Source organism: Podarcis erhardii, assembly GCF_964252035.2.
Source record: "Podarcis erhardii genome assembly, chromosome: 14".
In the NCBI taxonomy this organism is placed as follows: domain Eukaryota; kingdom Metazoa; phylum Chordata; class Lepidosauria; order Squamata; family Lacertidae; genus Podarcis; species Podarcis erhardii.
Window position 1 is genome coordinate 15,276,086 of NC_138503.1, and position 23,758 is coordinate 15,299,843.

At 43.9% G+C, this 23,758-nt stretch overlaps 1 long non-coding RNA gene across 1 annotated transcript; it reads right to left on the reverse strand.

The window, feature by feature from the left end:
- On the reverse strand, positions 1–23,721 carry LOC309328946. The gene is made up of 5 exons (XR_014150938.1): positions 23,615–23,721; positions 19,712–19,792; positions 2,888–2,991; positions 2,023–2,097; positions 1–325 (listed from the first exon to the last, which is right to left on the reverse strand). It is a non-coding gene; the product is annotated as an uncharacterized lncRNA (long non-coding RNA).
- Between the last annotated feature and the right edge of the window lie 37 nt (positions 23,722–23,758).

Sequence of the window (23,758 nt, forward strand, 5' to 3'; positions counted from 1 at the left end):
TAGTGCTTCCTTTAATCTTGAGCTATGAAACAACTCCACAAGGTGAAGCTGTGGCAGGACCATTCAACTTGGAACATTTCATTATTTGTCTCCACCCAGGACTTCAAACATTCCAGCTTTTAGCAACAATGTGGAACAAGTTAAAATGGAAAAAAACCCAAATTGGTTTCAATGACCTTGTTATCCTGTGCACCACATTTCATGTTGCTATTAAGACAGGGTTTCGTACATGCACTGACTTAACAGTAACAAGAATTTGTGATTAAAATTCAGGTGCTATTTATGCTTGAGTGGTCTGCCTTCAGTGGGAATAGTGTCTTGAGGGCTGCAATTTAAGGACAATAAGGTCAACTAAGAAACAAGAAATTAATGCTTTACCATCTCTCAAACACAATTAATTTGCAATTTGAAAATGTTCTCCTTTAAAGATGCCCATTAGCTTTAAAGATGGAAGCATAAATAGGCAGTAAAATTGGAGAGCTACACAATGTAAAGGTTATTTTCCCACACTCCCAGCAGGCTACATGAAGGAACCCAGTATTTCTTTCACCAACAGTGTTGTAAAGCTTGAAAAATGAAACACTTGACAAGATTAGTGTAGCTTAAAAAAAAAAGTTTCCAACATATAATAAATGAGGATTACTGCAAGTTTTACAGAATATTTCAGTAGGCATAGGAAGTTTTAAGGCCTAATTGGATGGTCGTTAATAGATCTGAACTGTGGATTTTACTGCTGGGTAGAACATTTAATGTATCAGGCAATGCAAACATTCTAATCCTACAAAAAGTACTTGGAGAGGAGAAGACCAAACAAAAAGACAAATTAGGATTATAAATGTTGAAGGGGGATTTAGCTGGACAGAATTGTGGGACGGCATCTTACAATATGTCAAGAAGGTGAACCTTTGGCCCATCAGATGTTGCTGTACTACAATCCCAGTGGGTGGGGATGATAGGAGTTCTAGTTCCGCCACTTCCGGAGGGCAGAATGTTCCCCCGTCCTGCGATATGTTTGTAAGATCTGGTTCACTGCAAAGTGCAAACCAGTTTTGGAAAAGGTGAGGCTGAAAAGCCATAAACGCAGACGTCGAGAAAGCAATTTACGTGATTGCAACTGCCCATACTATCTTCCTGATTACTGTCTGATTTACACTTCATAAGCGCACACCCTGTGAGTTCTGGTTTGAGACTTCAGCTTAAAAGTGTTTGGCCTATAGCAGGGGTGCCCAAACTTTTCTCAAAGAGAGCCAGATTTGATGAAGCAAACTTTTGAGCTTTTTTTTTTTAGGAGTGAAGTTGTTGAGCTTTTTGGGGGGATTTTACCCCAGGAAAGAAACTGCCACAGGGGACAGATTAAACCAGTGGCGTAGCGTGGGGGGTGCAGGGGGGGCCAGCCGCACCGGGCGCAACATTTTGGGGGGCGCGCTCGCACTCGCAGCTCTCTGCCCCTACCTGGCTCACTCACTCTCTCTCACTGAAGTGCTGGCTGTGCGAATCGGTCCGAGCTGCCGGGTCGCCGCCCACTGTGGAGGGGGAGGGTGCCAGGCGTGCGTTGCGGTGCGGAACGGAGAGAGAGCGAGGGAGGGACTATCTGGGGGAGGGACAGTGCAGCGGCTGCCCAGCGCAGCACTGAGCGCGGGAGAGAACCACACCCAACCAGCCCAGGCAGCAGCAAGAAGAAGCTGGCAGCGGCAGCAGGTTAGGGGTTAGGGGCGCAAATTACTTGCCTTGCCCCGGGTTAGGGGGCACAAATTACTTGCCTTGCCCCGGGTGCTGACAACCCACGCTATGCCGCTGGATTAAACTGACCGGCAGGCCAGATTAGGTCCCCAAAACAGACTTTGGACATGTCTGGCCTATAGGAATAAGCTTTTTAAGAGGCATGGTGGATTTGTTCCATAATTTCTTCAGTGGGAGATATTTGCAGCAATAACAAAGCCACTGTCCTTGTTTTATATTCCCTGTTATTCGGGTGTAAAACTAGGGCTGTGACATGACCTCAAAAGTGCTCCTGCGCCACACCTTGACAGAATCCAGATGGCAGGAACCAAGTGCATCTCCATCGTCATTTTGATGACTTGGTCGCTCCATCAACCCCTGGGAACAAAAAGTGACAGATAAAGGCATTACTTTCGTCACACAAGATAGTTTTTAACTTTTATGACTCTGAACTTGAGCGTCTAAAGTGCTCAGATGCTTTATAAGAATTATTCTGAAAATAAAGCCCCCTTTTCCCAACATAAAGAAAACCCTTCTGTGTTTCTGGCAAGATTGCCCCTTGTCCCTGTAACACATTTATTTTAGAGGCTTTTCACTGCCTGCAGTAGTTTTATTGCAGCGAGATCAAGTTACAACCGGTTCAGTGAGCTATCAACCCATGAGATAAGAGGTACCCAGGCCAATTTGGTTGAGATCAAACTGATACCGCATATCACCTTCACGAGTAACAGGAATAGAGCAGTGCACACAATTGCCCGAGATTATGTCCTAATCAGCACGTTTTTCGAATTTTCTACCTCCGAGGAATCAACCCTCTATTGACTTTTCTGCTGAGAACCTCCAGGCCTCTCCCACAGAAAAACCTTTTGCCCCAGAATCCTTTGTGATGCCTATTCTTTCATAGAGAGAGAACATCCCTTAAGTACTGTGTAAAGTGTTTTGTGTTTCAAATCTCCCAAGTTCCTCAAGGAATTCTAGAAATCTTCCCTGGGGAGCTAGCTTTCTTGAAGCGGTCATTCCTTTCACGCTTATCTTGGGACAGAAAGGTGGCATCCTCTTTGTTGTCTGACCCTCACAGTTGTTCGCCCACCACACCCTTCTGGCTGCGCATTGCAGGGGATGATTAGGTCACAGTGGGATAAGCAGTCTTGTAGAAAGGCTTGCTCACTTTTACTGATGTTCTCATTGAACCATAGGGTTCCTCTGATGACAGTATGAAAGCTGCTGATTCCTTGGTCCCCATACTCACCCCACTTCCTGGACCATGGACCACTGGTGAGGCATCTAATCATAAGCCTGCATGTTTATCAAAGCTTCTATATATTTCAATCAAGGCTTGTATTTAAAAATGAGCTTTAAAAAAGGATTTTCAAATGTTTCATGCCAGGCAAAAGACCAGCTGCCTAAAAGAACCTTGGCAAGATGTTTTTCCTCCTAAGACAAGAAGGGCCCCATTGATTTATAGTAGAAAAACAATTCTCAAAGTCATAAAAAAGGGAGAATTACATATGCTGCCCCAAGGCTGAGAAAACACCATTAGGAATGGGGAAAGATAATACTAAAGTGCCTCCCAGTAAAATGAGCCAGATCTTCTTTCTAAGGTTAAAAGGCCAGGAGCAATGGGGAGAAACATTTAGCTGGAAAGAGAACATTTTTGGGGAAGTCTCTTCTAAAGCTGTTTCTTAAACTGAGAGAGTTAAAAAAAGGTTAAAATGTGTTAAATGTTGGAAAGGCAACTGGCTTGGCAGAAGAAGCAGCTTCTTCCTATTTTATTTTGAGGCTGGAGAGGAGGGGGAAAGGGGGAGGTGCAAACTTAAGAGGCTTCTTTTAAAAGCTGTGTTTTATTGAGTTCCTTCCTTTTCACTTTGAGAAGCTTTATTCTTTTAAGAGGCTACCTATGATAAATGTATGAAATATATTAGCTTAAATATATTGGCTTAAATGTAATTATGCAAAGGATTTAAGGAATGCTAGATTCTTATTTCATATGGTTGTAAGAGTTGTATTTATCCTGAAATTAAGTCAGCCACCAGCCCCCCCCTTGCCAGACAGAAGACGCCATCCGGGCAGTCTTGATATATAGTTGTCAGGCATTTTGTTTAGAAACATTAAATGAAGGAAATCTTTCAATGTTGATGTGAAACTCAAGATCCTTGACATCTGTTGAACATAAAATGTAAGATTAAACCATTTGTTTTAGAAGGCAATAGGGCAAGAAGGGCAAGAGGTGAGCTGGTAATTAAGATTCCATGTAAGATATATTATTACTTATTTGTCATTTATATATAGCTCTTTGTCTCCCATATAAGGGCAAGGAAGTGGGTGTATCTTTTGTGGGTGTATCTTTTGTGATTGGCTCTAGCAAACAGCCAATAGGAATTTCAACCAGGCTGATTGGACAGAGGCAGCCACAGGAGGAGCAAAGGGGGCTGGATTAAGGGAATATAAGTGCTGGCCAGAATGGCAGGAGGCCAGGCCAGAGCTTGGTAACCATGTACCACTGTGCCTCTTATTTATTTGTCTGACAAATAAATTACTATTTTAATTTCTCTATTGCTGCGTTGAATATTTCATTCCAGCTAAGCGTTAACCACAAGCAGGGTGCTACATTTTATGGTGCCCTGTGACTCGGATAAGTGGTCTGCTGGAACGCAGCCCCTTCGCCCTACTGGGCAGGGTACAAGAGAGAGGACAACTGCTTACCCAAAGCGCGCACTGGTAATTTTTTCCAGGGGGAACGCAGAAGACTCGTCTGTCTGATACCCTGCTCACTGGCGGCGACGGACCGGGGGAAACAGGGAACCAACCAAGGGTAAGTGCACAAAGGGATTTTTGGCCCTCCAATTAATTGGGAGGAAGAGAAGTCTTGATCAAACTTCTGCGTCTCAGTAAGGGGAAACTGAGTACGCTAGGTGGTTGGGTACATCAGATGGTGATCTGGTGTAGGGAAAGGGAAGGATTGGGAGGTAGAGTGTGGTGAAGTATCCAGCGCATTGTATGTGTGAGAAAGTACAGAGCAATCTGTAGCTGACCCGAGTGTGGAGTGGGCAGTACTTCGATTCCTAGTGAGGCGACTCCATCTAGGCAAGGAAACCCACGAAGCGCGTCTGTGAGTGACTGAGTGGATACTTCACAGGGCCATACAATGGGAGTTGGGGGTTCAAAGGGGGAAAATACACCTCTTGAGTGTATGTTAAATAATTTTAAGAAAGCCTTCTCAGGGGCATATGGAGTCAAAATGACGCCAGAGCGCTTGAGAACGTTATGTGAACTAGAATGGCCAAAACAAATTACTGGATGGCCATCCCAGGGAACCTTTGATATAAATTTAGTAAGCAAACTTTGGACTGATATCGCCAAAGAAACTGGAGGGTGCCCAGAACAATTTCCATATATAGATTCCTGGCTGAGCACATTAAATAAAAATCCTCCATGGATAAGGGAATGCAAAGTCAAACGATGCAAATTATTGGCTGTAAAAGCCGAAGCTAGGAAAGGAATCTTGCCAAATAAACTCAAACCCATTTTTGAGGGGCCAGAGGAAGAGGTGCTTCCACCTCCACCCTATGCTCCACATCGAAGGGAGCTTAATCCAAACACTCCACCAGTTGTAACCCCAAGGCAAGAAACTGGAATGAATAATGGGAGTGGAGTCACAGAGCTTGATTCCTTGATAGATTATGATAAATATCTTCAGGAGGCATTGGAGTTCTATAATAAAGCCCAAGCAGAAGTGGTTATTCCACCTGTGACTCCTAATAGACCTCCATCTACAGTCTCCTTTAGTGGAACAACTGATTGCCCACCCCAAACCCCTGTACATCCAAGTCCCAGAGAAATGTTACAGAAGTTACAGGGAGACCTTGCTCGGTCAGCAAGCAATACAGCCAGGCGTATAAAGCTGCTAAAAGAACGCCTTGCGACAGATACCATCCCCTATGATTTGAGGCCCCTAGAGCAAAGTAAAGAGAAAGATCACGTAGTAGCCCCTCTTAGAAGAGTATTTGATGCACTTGAGGAGCCTGCGCTGGTTAATGGGCAACCCGGACCACGGCCACCTCGAACTTCGACCCTGCAATATATTCCATTCACAACTACAGATCTGATGAATTGGAAAACACACACCCCATCTTTTGCAGAAAAACCTCAGGCTATGATGGACTTGGTGACTTCAATAGTAAATACTCATAGCCCTACTTGGACAGATTGTCGCCAGCTCCTAAATACTCTGTTCACCACTGAGGAAAGGAGAGACATAATTGAAAAGGCACAGATATATTTGCGTGAGCAGGCCAGAGCGGGAAATATTTATAATATTGACCGTCATCTCCAAGATAACTTTCCCTTGGAAGATCCTAATTGGGATCCAAACAATGCAATTCACCTGGCCAGACTTACCACCTACCGCCAGACACTTGTGCAAGGTATCCGCAGGGCATGCCAGAAGCCCACTAATATGTCTAAAGTTTCAGAAGTAGAACAAAAACCAAATGAGAGTCCGGGAGACTTTTTAGAGAGGCTGCAAGAAGCCTATCGTATATGGACTCCTTTTGACCCTGAAGCCCCTGAAAACAGTAGAATGATTACTGCTACATTTGTGGCCCAGTGCGCTTCTGACATTCGTAAGAAAATTCAGAAATCAGAAGGATGGGAAGGGATGCTGATGAGCCAAATTATGGCCATTGCACGCCGAGTTTATCGGAATAGGGATGAGGCTGAGAAGCAAGAGAAGAAGAAGTGGCAGAAGGAAAAGATGGTAATGCTAGCCACAGCAGTGAAGCAAGACCACCGCCCCTTAAATGGAGGGCGAGGGCGAGGAAGGAATCCACCACTGGGAAGGAATCAATGTGCAAATTGCAAGAAGGAGGGTCATTGGAAGCGGGAGTGTCCTGAACCCCTGAGGTTGGAAGAAGTGCGCCCAGGCCCAGGCCCAGGCTCCGGCCCAAGAAACCAGGGACGGGGACGGGGAATGATCCGAGATGGAAGATATCAGAGACCAGGACAGGGACGGAGTAGAGACAATTTCATTGGACTGGCAGAAGAGGATTTTACCCAAGACTAGGAACGACCGGACTCCATAAAGTTAGGCTTCCAGGAGCCCACGGTCACGATTCAATTAGGGAGCCATTTAATAGACTTTATGATTGATACTGGGGCTGAATACTCGGTACTCCCAGAACTATTGCAGAAAAAGGCATCTAAAAGTGTAGTCATTAAAAGTGCCACTGGACAGTCAGCTAAGAGGTCTTTCCTCCAACCTTTGGAATGCCAGATTGGGGGACATCGTTTAACTCATCAGTTTTTGTATATACCTGAGTGTCCAATACCTCTCTTAGGTAGAGATATGCTGTCCAAATTGCAGGCCCAAATCACTTTCACTCCTCGAGGTCCAGAAATGAAACTGCCATCAAAAGCAGCAGGAATAATTACCCTCTCAGTACCTAAGGAACAATCATGGCGCCTAATGTCAGCCTTGCAAGTCCAACCCACATTGGATACAGAATTAAACAAGCTCCTCCGAACTCTACAGGTGCCACCAGGAGTATGGGCCGAAAATAGCCCACCAGGAATGGCTAAGAATATAGCTCCAATTGTAGTAACCCTAAAACCTATGGCTACCCCTGTATCTGTAAAGCAATATCCCTTACCCCGGCGAGCAGCGGAGGGCATCCAGAAACATTTGGACCGCCTATTAAAATATGGTCTGCTTAAGCCTTGCCAATCAGAATGGAACACACCCCTTTTGCCTGTTCGAAAACCTGGGACAGATGAATATAGGCCAGTGCAGGACTTGAGGCTCGTAAACCAGGCTATCGAGACCTTGCACCCAAATGTGCCAAACCCATATACCTTGCTGAGTTTGATCCCACCAGAAGCAACATTTTTTACTGTATTGGACTTGAAAGATGCATTCTTCTGTTGCCGGCTGGCACCACAGAGCCAACCTATATTTGCCTTCCAGTGGGAAGACCCTTTGACAGGAACAAAAGGCCAGCTAACCTGGACAAGATTGCCCCAAGGATTCAAAAATTCCCCAACTTTATTTGGCACTGCCTTGGCGAGGGATCTAACAAGTTACCCCTCAATACCGGGAGAAAAGGTGGTTCTGCAATATGTGGATGATCTTATACTAGCTGCAAAGGATTTTGATACCTGTAAAGAAGGGACAGAGGAACTGCTCCACTTGCTCTGGGAAGCTGGCTACCGAGTTTCCCAGAAAAAGGCACAGTTATGTTTAGAAAAGGTCAAATATTTGGGCTTTGACATCTCACACCAACAACGAGCATTGAGACCAGAGAGGAAAGAAGCTATTTGCCTTATCAAGGAACCTACCACAAGAAAACAACTTAGGGGATTCCTGGGAACAGCAGGGTTTTGTAGACTATGGATACCTGATTTCAGTAGTCTGGCCAAGCCCTTACATGAAAGCACTCGAGGTGCAGAAAAGGACCCATTCGTATGGGGACCTGAGCAGAAACAAGCCTTTTTAGTTATCAAACAGCGACTTATGGAGGCACCAGCCCTTGGATTGCCTAATTCGGAAAAACCCTTTCAGCTGTATGTACATGAACAGAATGGGATTGCAGCGGCAGTCCTGACCCAGAGATTAGGAAGTTGGAACCGTCCAGTAGCTTATTTGTCTAAACAATTGGACTCAGTAGCAAAAGGATGGCCTCCATGCCTAAGGGCAGTAGCGGCCACTGCGAGCCTTGTCAAAGAAGCTGATAAATTTACCTTTGGCCAGACGATGTATGTGAATGTACCTCATGCTGTTCTGACACTCATGGAATATAAGGGTAGTTATTGGCTAACGAACCCAAGGATGGCTAGATACCAAGGCCTATTGTGTGAAAATCCCAGGATTCATCTACGAGTAGTGAATATGCTCAATCCAGCGACTTTGCTGCCCCTACCAGAGGTAGATGATGAGGAATCACATGATTGTCTCCAAATAATGGATGAAGTTTATTCCAGTAGACCTGATCTGAAAGATGAACCATTAAAAAATCCAGATGTTGTATATTATACTGATGGTAGCAGTTACCTGCATGAAGGTGCCAGACGAGCAGGATATGCTGTGGTCACCAATGAGGAAGTTGTGGAAGCTGAAGCTTTGCCTGCTGGCACCTCAGCACAAAAGGCTGAACTTATAGGTTTAACTAGAGCTCTGCAATTGGCAGCCGGATGTAAGGCAAACATCTATACTGATTCAAAATATGCCTTCTTAACCCTGCATGCACATGGAGCTCTATGGAAAGAAAGAGGTCTAATCGGAGCCCACGGGAAGGCTTTGAAATATGGACCTGAAGTAGAAATCCTGTTAGAAGCAGTATGGGCTCCAGAACAGATTGCTGTAATGCACTGCAAAGGTCATGGACGAGGAAGGGATCCAATAACCAGAGGAAATCATGCTGCTGACAAAGCAGCCCGAGAGGCAGCCCAAAAGCCTGTGGGAGGATTTATAGCAGCCCTCATACCAGAGGTAGTTCCAGAAGAAGTTAAACCTCACTATACCCCAGAAGAGAGGAAGTGGGCTGAACAGGAAGGAGCAGTTGTGAAGGACGGTTGGATGATCCTGCCGGACAATAGGATTTATGTACCTCATCATCTAGCAGGCACAATTGTAAGAAATTATCATGAATCTACTCACCTTGGCGGTACTGCAACTAGAGAGAGTCTCAGTCGGAAGTTGTATATTATTAATCTATCACAATTAGCAACTTGCATTTCACAGAAATGTGTTCTTTGTGCTAAAAACAATCCCAGGCAGGGACCGGTACAACCTCCTGGAATTCAGCATGTGGGATACGTCCCCATGGAAAGCCTAATTGTGGACTTCACAGAGCTGGTCCCTTCTAAGGGATTCAAGTATCTCCTTGTGTTTGTAGATACTCTTACCGGATGGGTTGAAGCTTTTCCCACCCGAACTGAAAAGGCACGAGAGGTAACTAAAAGACTCCTCACTGAATTGATCCCAAGGTTTGGATTACCTAGATGCATTGGAAGTGATAATGGGCCAGCGTTCATTGATCAAGTAGTACAAGATGTATGTCGAGTCCTACAAGTAAAATGGAGACTGCATACAGCATATAGGCCTCAGAGTTCAGGGAAAACTGAAAGAATGAATCGGACTCTGAAAACCCAATTGGCAAAATTAACCCAGGAAACGGGATTGGGATGGGTAGATGTGTTACCCATAACACTGTTTCGTGTTCGGTGTGCACCCACAAAAAGACTTAAGTTGTCACCTTTTGAGCTCCTGTATGGGAGACCGCCCTCCTTTGTTCAGGATATTCCAGCTGACCTTAAACAAATAGGAGATCATGTGACACAGGAACAAGTGCAATCTCTCTCCCGTGTTTTTGTTTCTCTTAACAGGTGGGCCCTCGAGCGCACGCCGTGCAGCATTGCCGAGCCGATTCATCAGTTCCAGGCTGGCGATAGCGTATGGGTGAAAGAGTGGAAACGTGATCCACTTGCACCTAAGTGGCGTGGACCTTACACCGTCTTGCTCTCTACTCCAACAGCGGTGAAGGTAGCTGAGGTGACCCCCTGGATTCATCACTCTCGTTTGAAGAAGTCTGAAGGCAGTTGGACGTGCAAAGGTGACCCCTCTAATCCTTTAAAACTAACTCTCTCCAAAAACCCCTGTATCTAGCCCTACCGGGAACGGGCTAGGTCACGGGCAACATTTGACGACCGGCCTGCTGCAGCCACAACCTGGAAGCTGGCTGACCTGCGCACGCCTGAAGCTTGAGGAGCGTCTGAACCAGCGACTGTGAACGGAAAGATTCTCTAATACAATTGATTGACTGCCCCCCCCTTGTGGAACAATTATCAGAGATATTACTCATTGGGGATCCTCGGGATATATGTTTTGGTCTTGGTGGTTCCCCATTTCTGTCACTGGGGGAATTATATTGGGGCTAATAATTATTTGCTATCACAATAAGGTAATCTTTTGTGGAAGGAATGCATATACTAGACATCAACATGATTTTATTAATCCTGATCCCTTGGGAAGGGGAAGGGTCCTTGAATCTGACCAAATTGGCTAAATATGGATTCAGCCATGACCACAATATGTGGGTAGGTTTAGCTGAAATGGTAGCTAATGTTGCAAATAGGACCAATTGCCTTGTTTGCTCTCTTGGGCCAGATGATTCAGAGGGAGGTATGCCCTTATTACCGATACCATTAGATGCTATTGGTATGGTAAGCGAAATGCCACACCAAACTGAAATACAGAATTTCCCCGGATGGAACTCAACTAAACCATTACGAGTTATACCTGTACAAGGGGAATTCTGTGTACATAAATCATCAGATGCAGCTGATTCTCCCATGATAGGCTCTTCTCATTGTCACTATACTTGGGATTATAAGAAGAATAGTCATACCTGGGCACACGGTACTACCTATCGAACTCGGAATGCCTTGCCCTGTGCACCTCCTTTTATTCATGCATGGAAAGTGGTGTGGAACATAACTGTGACAGAAGAAGGCAATCTAACATACTGCACTGTGAACTCTCTACCCCTTTTGGTATTTCGCCTTCTGTATTCCCCGTACCAAAAACCTCAGACCCGATGGTTGTGGTGGATATGTGGAGAATGGGCATACAAGAAACTCCCTTCCAAATGGAGTGGGACTTGTTTCTTGGGTTGGGTATTACCACCAATGTGGATTATGCCCACTAGTTCGGCCAGGCGAACACGAAGGAATGCTGATATTTCTCATATAGCAGGAGGAAGTACCCAAAGTTGGAGCGGTACTGATGATTGGCCGCCAGAGCGCATTATAGCCTATTATGATCCTGCCTCCTGGAATCCTGGTGAGCTCATACAAGGGGCACGGGATCCTATTTATAATCTAAACAGAATAATTCGATTGCAAGCAGTAGTGGAACTTGTAACCAATGCAACGGCCCAGAGTTTGAGACTTATTGCACAACAGTTGGATGAAAGTAGAGCCGCCATTTTGCAGCTGAAAATGGGAATGGATTATGTACTTGCCAGGCAGGGAGGCCTATGTGGAGTCTTGAATTTGACAGGGAATGCCTGTTGCTTTAACATTTCTGATAATGGTGAGGCAATCCGTGTGTTGGCCACAAAGATGGAGAATATAGCACATGTCCCAGTACAAACATGGGAAGGATGGGATATGGGATGGCTCACCAATTGGTTACCTAATGTCACAGGACTCAAAGGGATACTATTGTCTTGCTTGTTTTTCTTGACAGTAGTAGTATTGGTTTTATGTATGATGCCATGTATCATTTCATGTTTTAGAAGTACAATTAGCAAGATGGTTTCAAATGAAACTCTACCTCATATCATGGCCCTATACAGAGCTTTACCTCAGGAATATGATGAAGGTCAAGCTATCAAGGACACTTGGGATGAAGGTCCTTGAGCTTGAAAGGGGGGAATGAGGCATCTAATCATAAGCCTGCATGTTTATCAAAGCTTCTATATATTTCAATCAAGGCTTGTATTTAAAAATGAGCTTTAAAAAAGGATTTTCAAATGTTTCATGCCAGGCAAAAGACCAGCTGCCTAAAAGAACCTTGGCAAGATGTTTTTCCTCCTAAGACAAGAAGGGCCCCATTGATTTATAGTAGAAAAACAATTCTCAAAGTCATAAAAAAGGGAGAATTACATATGCTGCCCCAAGGCTGAGAAAACACCATTAGGAATGGGGAAAGATAATACTAAAGTGCCTCCCAGTAAAATGAGCCAGATCTTCTTTCTAAGGTTAAAAGGCCAGGAGCAATGGGGAGAAACATTTAGCTGGAAAGAGAACATTTTTGGGGAAGTCTCTTCTAAAGCTGTTTCTTAAACTGAGAGAGTTAAAAAAAGGTTAAAATGTGTTAAATGTTGGAAAGGCAACTGGCTTGGCAGAAGAAGCAGCTTCTTCCTATTTTATTTTGAGGCTGGAGAGGAGGGGGAAAGGGGGAGGTGCAAACTTAAGAGGCTTCTTTTAAAAGCTGTGTTTTATTGAGTTCCTTCCTTTTCACTTTGAGAAGCTTTATTCTTTTAAGAGGCTACCTATGATAAATGTATGAAATATATTAGCTTAAATATATTGGCTTAAATGTAATTATGCAAAGGATTTAAGGAATGCTAGATTCTTATTTCATATGGTTGTAAGAGTTGTATTTATCCTGAAATTAAGTCAGCCACCAGCCCCCCCCCTTGCCAGACAGAAGACGCCATCCGGGCAGTCTTGATATATAGTTGTCAGGCATTTTGTTTAGAAACATTAAATGAAGGAAATCTTTCAATGTTGATGTGAAACTCAAGATCCTTGACATCTGTTGAACATAAAATGTAAGATTAAACCATTTGTTTTAGAAGGCAATAGGGCAAGAAGGGCAAGAGGTGAGCTGGTAATTAAGATTCCATGTAAGATATATTATTACTTATTTGTCATTTATATATAGCTCTTTGTCTCCCATATAAGGGCAAGGAAGTGGGTGTATCTTTTGTGGGTGTATCTTTTGTGATTGGCTCTAGCAAACAGCCAATAGGAATTTCAACCAGGCTGATTGGACAGAGGCAGCCACAGGAGGAGCAAAGGGGGCTGGATTAAGGGAATATAAGTGCTGGCCAGAATGGCAGGAGGCCAGGCCAGAGCTTGGTAACCATGTACCACTGTGCCTCTTATTTATTTGTCTGACAAATAAATTACTATTTTAATTTCTCTATTGCTGCGTTGAATATTTCATTCCAGCTAAGCGTTAACCACAAGCAGGGTGCTACACTGGAATATTGCAGACCACAATTGCTTTTCTGCACGTTACAGCAATCAGAATTCTATAGAATTAAATTTCCAATACAATAAAACGCAATGTAATAAATTAAAGAAGGAATAAAATACAATTCATATTAATATTTAGTGCAATGGATGCACTAAATGGAGTCTTCCAGTGCTTCCCCCCCCAAAAAAAAATGTTTAGGGGTACTCTCATTTTCCTACTCAGATTGAAATACTGCTCCTCAATGAGGCCAAACTTAGATTCACAAAATGTTTAGGGCATAGGTTGCCAAACTAAGGCCCAGGAGTCGGATGCGGCCCAATCACCTTCTCAATCTGGCCCGCGGACAGTCCGGGAATCAGCGTGTTTTTACAGGAGTAGAATGTGTGCTTTTATTTAAAATGCATCTCTGGGTTATTTGTGGGGCATAGGAATTTCGTTCATTCCCCCTCCCCAAAATATAGTCCAGCCCCCCACAAGGTCTAAGGGATAGTGGACCGGCCCCTGCTGAAAAAGTTTGCTGACCCCTGGTTTAGGGGTTTGCATACCCCTGTGTCCCTCCCAGAAAAAAGCACTGGATTCTTCCATCCTGCCTAGTCAGGTTTGTTCCCTTGCTTTGAGCTCTTTAGTCAACTCTTTTTACAAAGAGGCCATGTACACATTAGCAGCCTACAATGTGGCGAAATTGTTTTTTTACCACTGTATATCAAGTTGCATTTGCACATTGCTGTACACACCAGATAGCAGAGTGAGGATGTCTTTGCCCGCTGTGCATTAACGTTATATCTGCAACCTCGCTCCCCAAACTCCTATTAATGAAGCTGTTATCTGTGCATGCACAATGGCTGTCTCAAATGCACACACACTGGCTTAATTGTGGCTTATGTTTTGAAAGTGGATGGAAGCTGCTTTGAGGGGAAACGCATCAAACAGCAGAATAAACAGTAATGTGTCCATAGCCCCAGAATGTTAGGGTTGGGCATGGTGGTAGAAGGACTCCAAAAAACCATTTAGTCCAAACTCATGTAACTTTAAGGTTAAAGGTAAAGGTAAAGGGACCCCTGACCATTAGGTCCACTTGTGGCCGACTCTGGGGTTGCGGCACTCATCTCGCTTTATTGGCTGAGGGAGCCGGTGTACAGCTTCCGGGTCAAGTGGCCAGCATGACTAAGCCGCTTCTGGTGAACCAGAGCAGCACACGGAAACGCCGTTTACCTTCCCGCTGAAGCGGTACCTATTTATCTACTTGCACTTTGACGTGCTTTCGAACTGCTAAGTTGGCAGGAACAGGGACCGAGCAATGGGAGCTCACCCCGTCACAGGGATTCAAACCGCCAAACTTTAAGGTTACATGCTAATAATATACTCCTTCAGGTTGTCCATACAGCTGAGCTATCTAAAATAAAATTTGTTTCCTTCATTCACAGCTGACATAGGCCACATCTGGAAACAAGACAGATGTCTAGAGCTAGGCTGCCATTAACACAAACAATAGCAGGAAAATATGTAACAGAGACCTATAAGGGAGTTCTGAACTAATTCAGCACCTGAATTATCTCTGCTGGTATAACTACAAAAGGTGGGGGGGGGGACGACAATGCTGGAAACTTGTTGTTGTTGTGAGTGATTGGATCCAGTTATTGCAAACCGAGAACTTTGATTTCAAGCATCGCATCTCTGTACAAAACAACTGCTTTCCGTAATGCTGAAGAAGCAGGCGTCTTTTTAAGAACTTAAGGAAAAGAAGAGTGCAAATGTGTTTTTAGAGCACTTGAGGCTTTGGGGCAAGGGCTGCAGATCTATGGTAGAGCATCTGCTTTTGAATGCAGAAGGTCCTAGGTTCAAACCCTGGCATCTCCGGGTAGGGCTGGGAAACCCCGGAGACCTGCTGCCAGTCAGTGTAGACAATATTGAGCTCAATGGACATTAGTCTGACTCGGTATAAGGCAGCTTCTTATGATTCTCTGTACTTGCTTGTACATGTTTTTATTCATATGTTCCAGTGGGTTCAATGGGTCTAACTCATAGACGTGCAGGAATTTCAGCCTCAGGAGCATATGGACCCTCTGAAGAGCAAACTGCACACAAATCAATAACAGAAGTTCAGAGGGAAAACAAACTATTCCCAGGTTACAGTGTGTAAAGGACAGTTCGACCCTGTTTTTGTTATAATCACATCTTGCTGAATGGTTTGGCGATTGCAAATGTTAATCTTCAGACACACAGCGTAAAAAAGGGAGGAGGAGCTGGAATGGTGACACTTTATGACAAATGTATTTACAAAAGCACTATGCCAAGTTGACAGTAATTATGACATTTATGAGTGCAAGGATAATACTGGTTTGGGTTATTATATGTTAAAGAGGTCACATTGACATTTCTTGCAGATCACCTGAATATACTCTTGCACTGGGGTATTGCTTAGGGTTTTTTTGGGGGGGGGTGTTGCCATTATTGATATTGTTTTTTTGTATCTTTATTTTAGATCTTACTGTGATATATGTTGAAATTGTTCAATTTGGTTGTGTGTTTTTTATGTTTTATTTATTGTATATGACTACATTTCTTTTAACTATGGAAGGGTAGCATACAAATAAAGCTATGTATGTATGTATGTATGTATGTATGTATGAAGAAGAGGGTGGGAAATCTCTGGATAAAAGTGGTTTTCAAACCTGAGTGACAAAACACTCTCCTCTTATGTGATTTTCAGGAACTGGGAGTTCCAACAGTGCAGGTAGAAAATACGTGGCATCCATATGTCACTGGCCAGGCCTCTCTAAGCTCACGGCTGCCCCATTTCAACTGAGCATGGGATCTCAACACTGGTTTTCAACAGATGGGTCAGAAACCACTACCAGGTCACAGCCTGATAGCTGCAGCAGCACCACCACAAATATATACGATATGGGTCCAAATGCATGCTTGGGTTCAAGCTAAGTCTGGGTCTGAAAAGGTGGAAGACTACTGCTCTAAAACAAATCCAATGATTTCATGGAACATGGGAAGATTGGTGATCATGGTCAGCAAAGTGTCTTTCAGGGAAGTTTGTCTGTCATTAATATTCTTTCCATTAAAAAAAGCCTCAACAAGCTGCTGAGAAAACCTATTTCAGCTGTTAGAAGGGTACTGCAAATTACACATTGGTTTCTGAGATAAAACTGCAGCAGCGTGTTAAGACTAAACTACTATTAGTATTGCCATCATTTGTCATAAACTCCAAGAAGCAGAACTAGTCTCATAACAAGACTTGTGAATTAAAGTGGGTTGAGTGATAATGGTTTGTCGAATGCCTCTACGTGAGATTCCCTGTCAAGTATGAATTTAAGTCCAGTAATGGAAATCTATACCACGTTGTCTAGTGTTATCCTTAGAGCAACCTGCAAAGGACATTAGATTGCCCTAAGGTTATTCAGGGAATTTTGTAGATGAAGGGAAGACTTGTTACCAAGTTCTTACAGCCACACAACGCTTTGCCTATTGCACCCAGGGGCAGCCCGTCCTGTTTTGCTGCCTGAGGCAAAATGGGAAGGTGTTGCTCCCCTGTTGCTTCTACACACACCCCGCACTTGAAGCCTGTCTGCGATTGCGTGACTGTGGTGGTGGCTTCTGGTGGGATCTCACTGGGATGTGGAAGCCACTGCCGCTGCTTCTTCTCATTTCTCTGGCAGCGTTGGGGGCAAGAAGGGTGCCCACCACCACAACCATGGGAGAAGTGAGAAGAGGTTGTGCCGGCCATGGTGGCTTCCAGTAAAATCTCACAAGAGTCCTGTGAGATCTTGCCAGAAGCCAAAGCTGCTTCTCCTCGCTTCTGTTGGGATGGGTGAGCCCAAGGCAGTGCTGTAGAAGTGAGAAAAAGCGGTGTTGGTTTCCAGTAAGATACCCAGTGGTGGTGTATTGCTTGTGGCGGCACTGGAGAAGTGAGGAATCCTGGTGGCAGCAGTGGCTTCTGGTCTTGCATTAGCCCTGTGAGATCTTGTGGAGCTCTTGTGAGATCTCACTAGAACCCGGAAGTTGTTGCCACTTCTCACTTCTCTAGTGGCAGCGGGAGTGAGCTCATGGGGTTCTGAGCACGTGCCACACCTTGGATTTCCCCACCAGAGGCAGCTGCCTCAGTCCACCTCATGGACAGGCCGACCCTGATTGCACTTCAGTGCCTGAGTACGATTCTGTTTGAAACAGGGAGGTAACCTCTATGAGGGACACAGAAACTGCACACCATTAGTTTAGGTGATGTGGGGTGGGGAACCAGGCCCAGCCTGAGACATTTGGGCCCCTGCAGCAAACCGCAAAATGGCACACACCTCCCCACCAGGGAAGAATGAAGATGGGGAATAAAGATCTACATTGGGATCTGCTGCCCTTATGGATCCTGCTACCCAAGGCAGGTGCCTCACCTTGCCTTGTGGGTGGGCCAACCCTGTGGGGAACCTATGGCCCTTGAGATATTGTAGGGCTACAACTCCCATCATCCTTGACTGTTGGCCATACTGGCTAGAGCTGATGAGAGTTAGAGTCTAACAACATCCAGAGGGCTGCAGGTTTATATAGAATTCTTGTTTTGTTGTGAAGGACAGCTAATTTTTAAACACATTAGCTGCAAATAAATGATGTAGTGTTCATAATTCAACTATTCTGTTTCCTTTCAAGCTCCTTCCTGTTGGATTGCTACCAGATGCTTAAAACATGACAGGTTTGAAGCTATGTGCATATGGAATTCAACCCCTCCCCACCGGACCCTTGTTTTGCTTCGTTAGGGCCCCAACCTTACCAGCTATGTCTCAGCCTGGTTTCAAGCATGCAAACAGCAATTGATGTACCACAAATCCCTGTGGCTTTACTTTATCATATGGTGTTTTATCTGAAGCTGTAAATTGTGTATGTGCGGTGGGGAATGCCTCAGTCTAATCCAGTGGCATCAGTAGCAGGTGACTCGACTTCTGCAAAACAGAGCCAAGCATACACTTTTGCTATATTCACAACTGTTCTTTAAAGTGTCTGATAATTAATGCAGCATAACGTGGTATGCTGGCATGTAATTTCTAAAGTGGCTCCATGGACAGGAAGCAGGATCTGCTCCAGGTATGGTTAGTTCTCTTAGTTCCTAACCTAGCAAAAATAATTTAATTCTAATTCTAACACAATCCATTGTCTCCATCATGGGGATTAGTCACAGCAGTACTATCATTTATTAGCACAACTTGCTGCTGAGGGAGGGGGAACATTACTATTTTACTAACTGTGCTTTGTAGACAGAGGCTGTGTACATACTCCCATTTACTCCACACCCAGTGCCCTTCCACTGAGCTTCTTGGGCTTGCCAATTGGAAGGTTGGCGGTTCAAATTCCTGCAACGGAGTGAGTCCCCATTGCTCTATCCCGTGTGCCCTGGCTTCCATCACAGTGTCCCATTGCGCCAGAAGTGGTTTAGTCCTGCTGGTTACATGACCCGGAAAGGTGTCTGTGGACAAACACCGGCTCCCTTGGCCTAAAAGTGAGATGAGCACCATAAGCCCATAGTTGCCTTTGACTGGGCTTAACCATCCAGGGGTCCTTTACCTTTTTTTTTTTTTTTGCATGCGACAGCCACAATTCGTATTCAAATTGAGAAACAGAATGACCTAGTTGCGTTTTAAGCTGGCAATGTGCACACAGCCTTAAATTTCCTCAAATCAGCAGATCAGTTACAGTGTACCTGATGGCTTATCTCCTGGGAAAATTCCAGGAAAGGTGTTTGTGCTGTATTGGGCATGTGATTCCCTTTCCTCTCACAGCCACCTCCACTTTTACGTTCCCATACTTACACTGTATCTAATTATTATGGAAGGGAAATGTCTGTTGGTTTGGAAGTATTAATCACCAGGAACTGATACAACACAATTTAGTAGGTATGCATAATGATGTATAATGATGCATAATTTATTTTCAAAGGCACAAATTATATGGGCTGGGTAAAAGTCAATGACGCTTTTGGTATCATTGATATGCAGGTAGATTCCCTGCTATGCTGGCAGACTAGAGGACAACCATTAAATTTGTTTTTAAGAGGAGTGGCTGAAATGTGTGGATCCCCCTATCCCCCACATATTGCATTATCTCAAGTGTATATAGTCTGCGTTATTCAAGGATATTAAAATGGAAATATTCTGCTTATTAAACTAGTCATCCCCAAGCTGTTTGCTAGCTGCGAACATGCTGTGAGAAATAAATAAATTAAAATCCTGGTCTTGCCTGCTTCCAATCAGCCTCCACTGGAGTGCATGCTATAGTGCAGTTGGATCAAATATAGTTTTCAAACACAGCCCACACAGACTACAAATAAAACAGAATATCAAGTATGTAAGTTCACTGAAAGGTAGAAACAAATAAAAAGCAAAAAGCAGCAACAGACTGTCAGTCAGGATTTCTTAAAACGTTTTATCCCCAGGGCTGAAAATTACTGAGATCTACCAATGAGAATATGGAGCCAGTCTGGAACCAGACACCAAAGGGAGGCTAATTTCGCATAATTAGCTGGCAATTGTTGACATCCTCTTGATATCTAGTATCAAAATCTTATTTTGAAATGGCATAAGGGCCGAGTGTGTGACTTTTATAGTACTCTTAATTTATTTTTGTCCATGGACATGGAATCTGAAATCTGATCTCTCTACTGGCAGTGTAAAAAAGAAAATTAGTGGTAAAAACCTTGCGGACTTTATTGTTTCTTACGTCTACGAGCCAAATGGCATACACTCCCATTTGAGGGACACCTATTTCCTTATTTTGTTGCAATGTTAAAATGTCATCATTCATTTGAAGCACGGCAATTTTGATTGAATAACATTTATTGTTAGGATTGAAGGGGGAGTCCCCTCATCACAGATAAATGGTAAATGACTGGGGTCTATGGGGTGCGGCATTCATCTCACTTTCAGGCTGAGGAAGCCGGAGTTTGTCCACAGACAACTTTCCGGGTCATGTGGCCAGCATGACTAAACCGCTTCTGGTGCAACGGGACACTGTGACAAATGCCAGAGCACATGGAAACATCATTTACGTTCCCGCTGCAGTGGTACCTATTTATCTACTTGCACTAATACTTCGTATCATATCTTATACAGTTGTACCTTGGTTCTCGAACATAATCCGTTCTGGAAGTCCGTTTGACTCCCAAAACTGTTTGAAAACCAAGGTGCAGCTTCCAATTGGCTGCAGGAGCTTCGGATGTTCGGCTTCCAAAAAATGTTCAAGAACCAGAACACTTCTGGGTTTTCGGCATTTGGGAGCCAAAACGTACGAGTACCAAGGCACAACTGTATATGATACGATATGATATATCATAGATACATATGATATAGGGTATCCTATTTATTTTGAGTTTCAAATTTACTTTGGAGTCCAGGGACATATTAACTTTAGTTCTTTTTAAGTGTAGTGTTTCAAACAAATTTTGGAAACTATTAATCAATGCTAGCATCATACCAATCTTCTATTTTCAGAAGCTGCCTTTTCTCAAAAATATTGACAAGGTGGTTTGCAAAAACCAAACACCATAACAAAATGTAGAAGCATACAATAAATCCATAAACATTGTACAAACTCAGCATTGAAGAGGACATTAAAGCCTACGGTTAAAAATTCTCATCAAGACATCAGGCCCAAAATAAAATAGTAATTATAAGAGTAATAATAATAATAATAATAATAATAATAATCTGCTATTTCATGCTGACTTATATTTACATTGCTCGCTGAGCATACCAAGTAGCAAAATTTTAATAAAAAGAAAAGGAGGAATTTGTGCCTAATTAAAAATTAAAGTAAACTTAATAATGTTCAAGACTGGATTACTACAATGTGCTGTGTGGAGCTTTCATTGTACTAGGTGTGGAGGCTGCAGGTAGTGTAGCATGCTGCAGCACAATTGCTGACAGGAGTTAACATAGAACACCTCTGCTTAGGGACCTGAACTGGTGGCAGATGTGCTACAGAGCCAAGTTCAAGGTGTTACTATTAGTATTTGAAGCCCATAACAGCTTGGGACCAGCTTGCTTGTGATATTACCTTACCCAATTTATTCCCACTCAACTGCTTTGATCTGTGGAACTGGCCCTGTTGCAGGTGTCACTTAATTCCTGTTCCACATTTCTAAGAAATTGATTTTTTAATGTGGCTGTACCCACGCATTGGCACTCCCTACCTACTGACACCAGGCAGGTGCCTTCACTATACTTTTTCGGCACCTGCTAAAAACATGTTTGTGTGGAACATGTTTTAATCTGGTTTTTAGCTTACAATTGATTTTACTTAGGTTTTAAATAGTTGGTTTTAAGTTTCTTTACTGATAATTTTACTGTTTCATTCTTTTTGTAAAACACTGTGAGGTTTCATTACAATCAAGCATTTTTAGTGTATAATGCATGAAGCAGGCTAAACAGGACTGCTTTGTACCGGGACAAACAACAGGAGAAAGTGAAGCATCACATTTTAAAGGCTCTAAGGGGGCGGGGCGGGGTGTTGCTCTGTACATGTTGTTAAACACCAGAGACTTCTGTAACTTTATCCTCTGCCTAACAGGCAGGCATTTAGCAGGTGAAACTTTTCCTGGCATGTCTATGAACGAGCGTGTACCATTTCAAACAACGTATTCCGAACAATGCATTTTTAAAATGTGACTGTGAAATTGCTTTGAACTGTTTTGTTTAACACTGTGTTTTAATAAAGGTATTATTCTACACAACTTTTAGAAGACATCTGAAGGCAGCCTTGCATCGGGAAGTTTTAAATGTTTGATGTTTTATTATGTTTTCATATGTGTTGGAAGCTGCCCAGAGTAGCTGGGGAGACCCACCAAAGGGGTGGGGTATAATTATCACCATCACCATCATATTTTAAAAAACTGATTTTTTCAAAGTTTAGAAGTGTCAAGTAAGAAAAAAATAAAACACATATCCCTTTGGCTTCCCTCCTTCCCCTTTTGTGGATCCTTGTGTTATAATTATTCCCCCTGCATCTCTTTTAACATTCCAATTTTTACTAACCCTTATTTCATTTTTTTTTGCTACAAGTTTTACATCACCCCTGCTAATGAATTTAGTTGTTTAAAGTAGTTTTTTAGGTAAATTATATACTTTCCCCATTATTACTATTATTATTATTTGTTACATTGACTGTTAATTAAGTTCCTGGGACCTTAGGGTGAATGGGAGCATACTAAGTTGAAATGTAAGAAGAGTGATAATAATAATAATAATAATATATTGTAAAGAAAATTACTACTACTACTACTTACTTCTAGCTTCACTCCTGCCACCCCGTCCCAAAAAATTACCTCAGTTATCATTATTATTTATGAATGGCCCTTCTAGCTTCGCTCCTGCCACCCCCAAAAATCCCATTATTATTAACATTATTATTATTGATGAAGGGCCTTTCTAGCTTTGCTCCTGCCACCCCCAGTCCCCCCAAAATCCCCTGTTATTATATTTAATATTATTTTTACGAAGGGCCCTTCTAGCTTCGCTCCTGCCACCCCCAAAAATCCCGTTATTATTATTAACATTATTATTATTATTATTATTATTATTATAGATGAAGGGCCCTTCTAGCTTCGCTTCTGCCATTCCACCCCAAAAATCACGTTTATTTCTTCTTCTTCTTCTTCCTACTACTGTACTACTACTACTACTACTACTACTACTACAAAGGGCCCTTCTAGCATCGCTCCTGCCACCCCACCCCCCAAATCCCCTCAGTTTGTTTATTTATCTATCATCATCATCATCATCATCATCATCACTACTACTACTACGGAGGGCCCTTCTAGCTTCGCTTTTGACAACCCCCCCCCCCGCCAAAAATATTCCCCTCAGCGCCCGACCCCTCCTGCTCCCTCTGAGGCGAGCGCGACCGACGCGCAGCTCGTGAGGGAAACGCAGGCCGAGCCAGGAAAAGGCGGGAGAAAGGCCGGGCGGGGCTGCGCGAGCTGACGCGGCCACGCCGCTGCGCTCGAGCCGGGCCAGTCGCACAATTATGAGAAAGAGCCGCCAGGCCGCTCCTGCCGCCGCTGCCGCCGCCGCCGCCGCTGTTGCTGCCTTAGCCGCTGCCGCTGCCGCCGCCCTCCGCTCTGGATCCCCAGCCGGAGCCTCCTACCCCGAGCCTTCGCCGCTGCTCCGGCCGCCCCCTCAGGCGCGACTCCCCGCGGGCCCAGTCCGGAGCGACCACCTCGCGCGGCGGCCTTCTCTTCTTCTCCTCCTCCTCCTCCTTCTTCTTCTTCTTCTTCCCGCCCGGCCCCGC